This window comes from Anneissia japonica, unplaced genomic scaffold (genome assembly GCF_011630105.1).
Source record: "Anneissia japonica isolate Jap-2015-1 unplaced genomic scaffold, ASM1163010v1 scaffold2834_len698180_cov181, whole genome shotgun sequence".
Taxonomy (NCBI): Eukaryota; Metazoa; Echinodermata; class Crinoidea; order Comatulida; family Comatulidae; genus Anneissia; species Anneissia japonica.
Window position 1 is genome coordinate 190,354 of NW_022704877.1, and position 8,429 is coordinate 198,782.

The 8,429-nt window shown below is 34.9% G+C and overlaps 1 long non-coding RNA gene across 1 annotated transcript; it reads right to left on the reverse strand.

The window, feature by feature from the left end:
* Positions 1 to 2,304: 2,304 nt before the first annotated feature.
* On the reverse strand, positions 2,305 to 8,294 carry LOC117104793. The gene is made up of 3 exons (XR_004444821.1): positions 8,103 to 8,294; positions 4,365 to 4,533; positions 2,305 to 2,995 (listed from the first exon to the last, which is right to left on the reverse strand). It is a non-coding gene; the product is annotated as an uncharacterized LOC117104793 (long non-coding RNA).
* Between the last annotated feature and the right edge of the window lie 135 nt (positions 8,295 to 8,429).

Below are 8,429 nucleotides of genomic sequence, written 5' to 3' on the forward strand. Positions count from 1 at the left end.
AGAATTGCTCCTATTGGATAATCAATGATAAATCGACAACTATATTTCGACAGTCAACTGGGTACCACAGGTTGTTCAGCTGGCACCCTCTAAAGGCTGTCTTTCTGATTTACAAGGACATCTAGTGTACTCTGCATACATATTAAAAAGAGTAGGAGAGCCTGGAATGTTGTCAGAGAAAAAGATTTTCCATTGGAGATTTGTCCAATATGTCGGAGTTCAAGTAGCCAAACATGTGGTATCTACTGCGTGCCAGAAGTTGTTTGGCTGGTGCCCTCCTAAGACTGTCTAATTTACAAGGACATTAGATGTACTCTGCATACATATTAAAGAGAATTGCTCCTATTGGATAATCAATGATAAATCGACAACTATATTTTGACAGTCAACTGGGTACCACAGGTTTTTTGGCAGGGAATCACTTTTTTCCTCGGGAAAATTGTCGGGGAAAAGGATTTTCCATTTGAGATGTGTCCAATATGTCGGAGTTCTAGTAGCCAAACATGTGGGATCAACTGCGTACCGCAGGTTGTTCAGCTGGCGCCCTCCTATTTAAAGACTGTCTTTCTAATTTACAAAGACATTAAATGTACTCTGCATACATATTAAAGAAAATTGCTCCTATTGGATAATCAATGATAAATCGACAACTATATTTCGACAGTCAACTGGGTACCACAGGTTGTTCAGCTGGCACCCTCTAAAGGCTGTCTTTCTGATTTACAAGGACATCTAGTGTACTCTGCATACATATTAAAGAGAGTAGAAAATAGTATATAGCATTGGCATACACCTTGTTTAAGAGGAAACCTATTGCTATTCTCATTATCCGGGTTAACACAAGCAGTCGGCCGTTGTATTGATTCTGTATTAGTTAAACTATTAATATTATTATTATTATTATCATTAATTGTGCTTTTATAGCTCATAGTGCATACTGCTGCCACTAGGGCCTCTGCAATTTCCAAAAAATCGTAGAGAAAAAAATCCGATGGTAACTGATATGTATGTACTATATGTAGAGAGAAAAGTGAAAGGGGGGAAATTAAAAGGCAATTGCGACAAATAAGTCAACAAAAGGAAAAGAATAAAGGAAGAAGAAAAAACTAATCAAAATGTTGGTCAAAGGGGAAGGTCTTCAGATGGGACTTAAAAGATAAAGCAATGAAGGCTTCATTCATAGCTTTTCCTTTAACTGCAAGAAAACGTTGTTGTCGCAGGCCACATAACACACACCCGTGGGCCGGATATGGCTTGTGGGTCGTCAGTTGAGAACCCCTGTTCTAATAGATGTACTAGAAATTTTACAGTGTTTCCAGACATCGAGATGGAGCAGATTAATTTTTAAGTTTTAGTTATCGTTTTTATCTTCCTACACATTATTTGTCATGCAGAGAATTTTCACATTTCTGTAGGGAAAGTCGTTGGGGAAAAGGATTTCCCATTTGAGATATGTTCTGCATGATGGAGTTCTAGTAGCCTTCTAGTAGTCTAGTAGTCCTCCTATTGAAAGATTGTCTTTCTAATTTGCAAGGACATTAAGTGTACTCTGCATACATATTAAAGAGAGTAGGAGATAGTATACAGCCTGGAACTTTTTGTCAGAGAAAAAAAATTTCCCATTGGAGATGTGTCCAATATGTCAGAGTTCAGGTAGCCAAACATCTATATGTAAACATGTACTCTGCATACATTGGATTTATTTATTCGGTGTAAACAACAACAATAGCCCACAATAGCCTAGAAGAAGACTTATTTCCAGTGGGGTCCTTCTGGTGGTGATTGGGCAGTACACCGGGAGACAATCCCCTACTCTTTTCCGAAGAGTGTAGTGCACATGGGTCATAAATGCACACGGGACCAACGGCTTAAACGTCTCATCTGAAAGACGGTGCGCTGTTGTAACTTGTATTTCAGCCATCCAGCTGAAACACAAGGAGGGGCAGTGGTGGGAAATGAACCGGGGACCTAGAGATCTGTACGGTTCAGCGCACACACCGTGGCTACCACCAGATTAGGCTGCTCTTCCTACATATGTACAGTAGACTGTAGGAGATAGTGTACATCATTGGCACACACTTTGTTCAAGAGGGAGCCAGTTGCTATCCCCTTTATCCGTGTTAACACAAGCAGGTGACCATCGTATTGATTCTGTATTGTTTAAAGTAATATTATTATTATTAATTGTGCCTTTATAGGTACCACTGGAGCCCCTTTTTGCTTTCCAAAAAAATTGTATAGAGAATTATAAGGAAGGAAATTGAAAAAGGAAATTACTACTAATAATAAGGAAAAAAAATACAACCAAAAGGTTAAGTCAAAGAGGAATTCCTTAAACAGAACTTGAAGGATCTTTCCACATTATTAGAACTTGTTCAAATTTGAAATCTTAGGGAGAATTTGTACAAAGGTTACTAGTCCAATCGAGAGGGAAAAAATAAAGATGTGTTAAATCCCTATTCTTTTTTTTGTGTTTTAGTAAATTTTCATTTGCATAAAGGTTGAGTTAACTTTATTCTAACTTTATGTTTACTCTGACTAATTGGGCATTGTTTAAACCAAGAAACATAGTCAAACAACAGTCAGTCAAGCACTATGTAGCGCTGGTACAGCTAAACCTCTCTGATCACCTCTTGTGTAGTGAGTATCTCTTTCAAAAGGCTACTTGCTGAAAGTCCTCAAAACTTGTATTCCGGTTGTCTTGAATTGTTGGTCAATTTAACAGCTTGTTTCTAGTGAAGATTTGATGATGATGTTTCTGCACAGCAGCCGTCGGTAAATAATTCAGTGCCCAATTGGAGGGAGAATTTGCAAAATGAAATTACTGTATGTAAGATGGAGTACTGCTTCCTTTCAACTGTTGTTACTGCTGTTCAATTTTTTTTTGTTTCTCAAACTGTCTGTCACACTTATAGTCAACATTCTGTTGTGAACCAGTTGGTGCTGGTCATCCTGTGCTTAAATTTTGAAGGCTGGGTCAGATTTTCTTCCAATCCTGGTAAATAATAAAAATTAATATACACCATCATTTTGATATTTGTTAGGATCAATTCTTATTATAATCTCAGAAGTGGCCTGATGCCGCTATGAAGTCGTTGGATCAAAATTTAAAAAATAATAATTTGCCTATCCAAATAACATTATTTTTATTGATCTGGCAATTAGTTGTAACATGTTCATTGAAGGGGTCAAGCTTTTTTTCAACCAAAACTAGTCCTATTTTTAATTAAAATCATTTTAATGATTTCAGTTGTTTTAAAACATTTTTATTTATCTATTTTTAGTGCTTTGAAAATGGTAATTTGAATATTTCTATTGTACGAAGATAATCTGGCAATATTTTAAATTTAAAAAAAATTTTCTATTGCAAGGAAGAAGCTGTGCTTCCTATACATTTTATTTTATTTTTTATTATAGCCTTAATTGAAATTTTCTTTTTTAAGATTATAATTTTAATTGTAATTATAACATTTTATATATAGTTTTTAAGTGCTCTTGGCAAAAAAATATTTTAATACTCTAATATTTATGTTGCATATGTTTCTCGGTTGGTACTGGAGGGCTCTCTGACAGATGGGCATTGTCCTCTCTTGTGCAATCCTACAAGGTACTGCTGAGTGGTTTTTGTGTTATTGAATTTGTATGTTCTTGTGAATTTGGTGAAAAGAATTATATGATATGATATGATTTTGATTGCCAAGGGTCCTAATACTGTCTGTCTCAGATATTTGTTGATTTCCTTATTCATTAAATTAAAAATATTTAACCAATGAAAATAAAAATTAATATGCATCTTCATTTTGGTATTTTTAGTACCTACTTCTCCAACATTGAATATTGATTGGTGCATTTATTAGAATTTTCCTATACAAATCACATGTTTATTGAAACTATATTACAGCATTGTGGCTACTACTTGTGCACAGCATTTTATAACAGGCGTTATTTGACATTAAAGTACTGAAATTAAAGTATGATATGATGCTTTAAAGCGTAGCTTTTCCTTAACTGCAAGAAAACATTTTCCTTACAAAAAAGAACTTCTCAAGAAATAGATTTAGAAACAAAAGGTTGTAAGCAAGCTGGAGAGCCTCATTTCAACCACTATCCATTCTGATTACTCTCTATCAGGATGTATTGCAAGGCCAATTTGGCTAATGTATGTTTGAAGAAGAGCTATTCCCACCATTCCAAGTTGTTTCCTGCATGTGAGAGAGGTTACCAAGTACATTCCCCATTATAAGAACTTTTTTCGAATCTGAAGTCTTAGGGGGAATTTGTGAGAATTATCCCAACCAACAGCACCATATTAGTGCTATTACAGCTAAACCTCTCTGAGTGATCACGTCTTGTATAGCAAATACCTCTCTTAAACGGCAACAGTACTTGCCGAAAGCTCCCAAAAACTTCTAGTCAAAACTTCTGAAGAGTTTGGCGATTGGACAGATTTTGATGATCATGTTCTTGCACAGCAGCCGTTGGTAGATACCTCAGAGCTCCAGAGGGAGGCCTGGGTCAGATTTTCTTCAAAATCTGGGGAATAAAATAATAATAATAACTAATAATAGGCAGGAGAAAACCCATAGTGTTCGATGTATGCAGCTACTGTATGCTAATTGCTGTATTAAGTCAATCGCCATCTTTTAATGCTAATTTTGATAATCAACAGCTATTTAGCATGCTGTTATCGGTTGCTGTAGTGATATGATCAGTATAGTCAGAGTACAGTATATTACATCATCAGCAGTCAATGCCGTAGCCAGGATTTTCAAAAAGTGTGGGACAATATCAGGGTGGACCCACTTTAAAATTTATCCCCTTTTACGTAAAATTTGAGAAATCTGGACCCTTTTTTCCTAAAATTTGACCAAACGTACACAAAATATGAGAAATGTGGACCTATTCTTTGTGGACCCAAGAGAAAAATTGTGTGGGACTGTCCCAACTGTCTCAATAGCTGGCCACAGTATTGTCAGCAGTACAGTTCGGATACAATGAATAAATATTATGTTTGAAGAACTTGTTTGTAAATTCTATTCGTCACCTCCCCCATTCGTCAAGAAGGGGGGGTGGGCATTCCCCCTCTCCCCGTCAGACAGGCTTGAACCCCGTTATTGACCGACAAACGACCAGGTCGTTGTATCGAAAATTTAAAAAATATATAATTTTCCTATCCAAATAACATTATTTTGATGGCTTAAAGCACAAATTGGACCATACTATGACATAAAAACTTTTCCCATGAACCCTATCAAATGATTTCTTATTCTAGGCCGTCTTCCTGTCTCTTTCTGATCTGGCTAATTGAGCTTTCACATTTACTTTTATTTTGCTGTGCATAGTGATACCTACGGCACTGACATCCATGGGAAAATTGATAATAAAGCAATAAGAACATGTAAAATTTTAATTTTTGCGGAGATGGGTTAATTTCCGGGAGATTCTTTTTTATTTTATTTATTTATTTTATTCATGTATGAAAGAATACAAGAAGTAGCTAAAGGCTAAAATTATTGCACTTACAAAAATATAAATTAAAAAAATTATGAAATTGCACAAAAACATTAATATACTGTATTTACAAATCAAAAATGAATATTTACAAATTATATCAAAATATAAAAAAATAAAACAAAAATGCTCATTCTTTAAAAACTGTTTGATTGTGAGAGTGTGGGAGTCACCCGGAAATCGGAAAACTCACACGAGGTCCGGGAGACTTGGGAACCCCCTATGGGACATACAGAAGCTCTTACCATTTTCTGAAAAAAAACTGGAATCTTTTAGAAAATATTCAGTGATGAAACTCAATAGAGGGTTTCACTTCTCAAAATCCTTCGTAAAAAATGATATATGTCCTTCCTCATAAATTCTTTAAATGACAGAAAATAATTATTTACGAAAAGTGCACTAGACTATGATACCTAGGTTGTAGTAATAGTTTTCATATTAAGCAATGAAAGAAACAAACTCTCAATGTATTCATTGAGAAGACTTTTATAGGATACCAAAAAGGTAGAACAATAACAATTCATGCAATTTGAACAAAATAATATACATTTGACTTGGGTCACTGTACTTTTTCTACACTGCAATTTTCTATTCAGTATATTTCCTGTTACGCACAAATACCTGATTTTTTTCACATCCAACTCATCACTGAGGTCATTCGAAACTTTATGGTAAGGAATTGACATAATCAATGTTTTTACGATTGTCTAGTTTTAGGTGCTTCATGTATCATCAATTGGCTACTGTAACTCACTTTCTAGTGCCAGATAGTGGTCTATTCTAAATAAAAGAAAAAAAAGATCTTAAGACTGCAGAGATTTGCAAACTCTGCTGCTCGCTCGGTTTTTCCATGTGAACCTCGCACACATTCTGCTGCTATCATTAATGAACTCCATTGGCTGTCTTTAAATAGCAGAATTATGTTCTGTCTGTCCACAAGTGTATCTATAGGTTTTCTTCTGCCTATTTATTTAGTTTTCTTGACCAATATATTCCTATACATTCCACAACATTTGCTTCTTCTGTACATATTACTGTTCCACGTCATAAGGGAATTGGAAGTTTCGACTGAACTCACTGACATGTCAGAACCCAATGTCTTCAAACGTGCACTTAAGCTTACTTGTTTGCTTACTACTTCCAATTGTTATTTTACTGAATTGTGTATTTTCTGATATGCTTTTGTTAATTGTTTAGACAATATAGTTGTTTCGCTTGTAGTTTCCAGGGTTGTTTTTATGCTGCAGTATGTGCTGTGCTGCCTTGAGTTTTTTCCTGAACAATGATACTTGGCGTGCGCTTATAACCCTAAGGGAAAGGCGTATTATAAATGCTTGTACGTACCAGTACCAGTATTCCTACTAATGCTAGTGGGGGTAAACGTCATACAAACAGACTTATCGTTACAAACAATATCATGTTTCATTTTTCACATCGTTTGAATGTGATCGAACGATGGTTTTAAGCCGCAGTCTACATTAGACCACCCACCCCATTAAATTTTTAAAGCATTCGTAAAAATATAGTAATTAATCAAAGTAATAGTAATAGTTCAAATAAACAGTTTTCGCTTTACTGTGATTTTGAAATAACAAAATATTGAATTGTATGCATCTTTTAATAAGTTTATAAGAATCAACACATCCCCTGTGCTTAATTCTTGATTAACCATACATTATGCGACAAATCAAAATAAGAGCTCATCAGTGTACATTATCACATACATTGCGCCACTGACAGTCACCAGGTTCTGGTTAATTAATATTTAGACAATGCAAAAAAGTAATTGCATATCTCTCGCCCTGAACTTCACCATGGCGTATGGTGCGAAGGTCTGGATCTGCGCCTGGTAACTCTAGTATATATGTAAGGACTTGTAAAATTTCACTTTGGGAGTTAGGCTGATGGGGCAAAAGTATGCAGTTCAGAATAAAAATTTGTATTTGTAACACTACAAACAATACACTGTAGGTATTTCAGGATTATGGATTATATGTAGTGTAAGCCTGCAGTACATATTTTATTTTTTTTTTTGCTCTCTAATTTATATTTTTTGAGTATTTCTATATGCTCATTAATTTTAATAATATTAGTATGTATTTTATACATATTGTAATAAAAATATTTCTTAATGTTTATTTTTTGCTTTGTATTGTAACTGGAATGATGTGTTTCATGCCACCTGAAGTACAAGAATCACAGATAAATTTAGGAATTTCTTATAATCAAACAGCTTCATTGTGTAACAGACCACAGGCATTGGATTAATTGTTTACATGATTGCTGATCGCAGTGTTAAATTAATGATTATATTTACAATAAAAATGTAATTAATATGTCTTTATTATTATTCTATAAGCATTGTTTAAGACAATTAAGATGATAGTACTAGACCTAGACGTGCCATTACCAAAACATGAAAATTTTTAATTGTAATAAACTTTCCCGTTGCAAAATGCAAATCCCATGATTCGGACAAGTTTTCCCTTGAGTACACTGTTGCTACCAATCATGGCCTAGCTCATTTTTATGTTAGAGAGAATGGAAGGTTTCTAAACAGTTTTACTAAATCCTAATGAAAACCAACCTACCTTATTAGTACTCTTGACATAAAGCTTCATTATCAGATGTGCCCCCACACAAACTTATAGCAGATTTTAGAATTATTTTGGGTGTTGGCTTCGTACGGCACAATGCTCACCGGTACATAGACGGGTTTTCTAGACGTTTTGCACGGCCGATCTGTCCAGATATTAACCCAGTTGTTTGGTGATTGTTAGTTGTAGGACATGCGTATGATTTGTGGCCTTTTTTGGAACAAGCTTTCTGATTTGTCCGTATTCAAGTTTGATACTCTGGAATATTCCAATCTCCAAGCAGGGCAAATATGGTATATATAGTAGTATCATATCCTATCA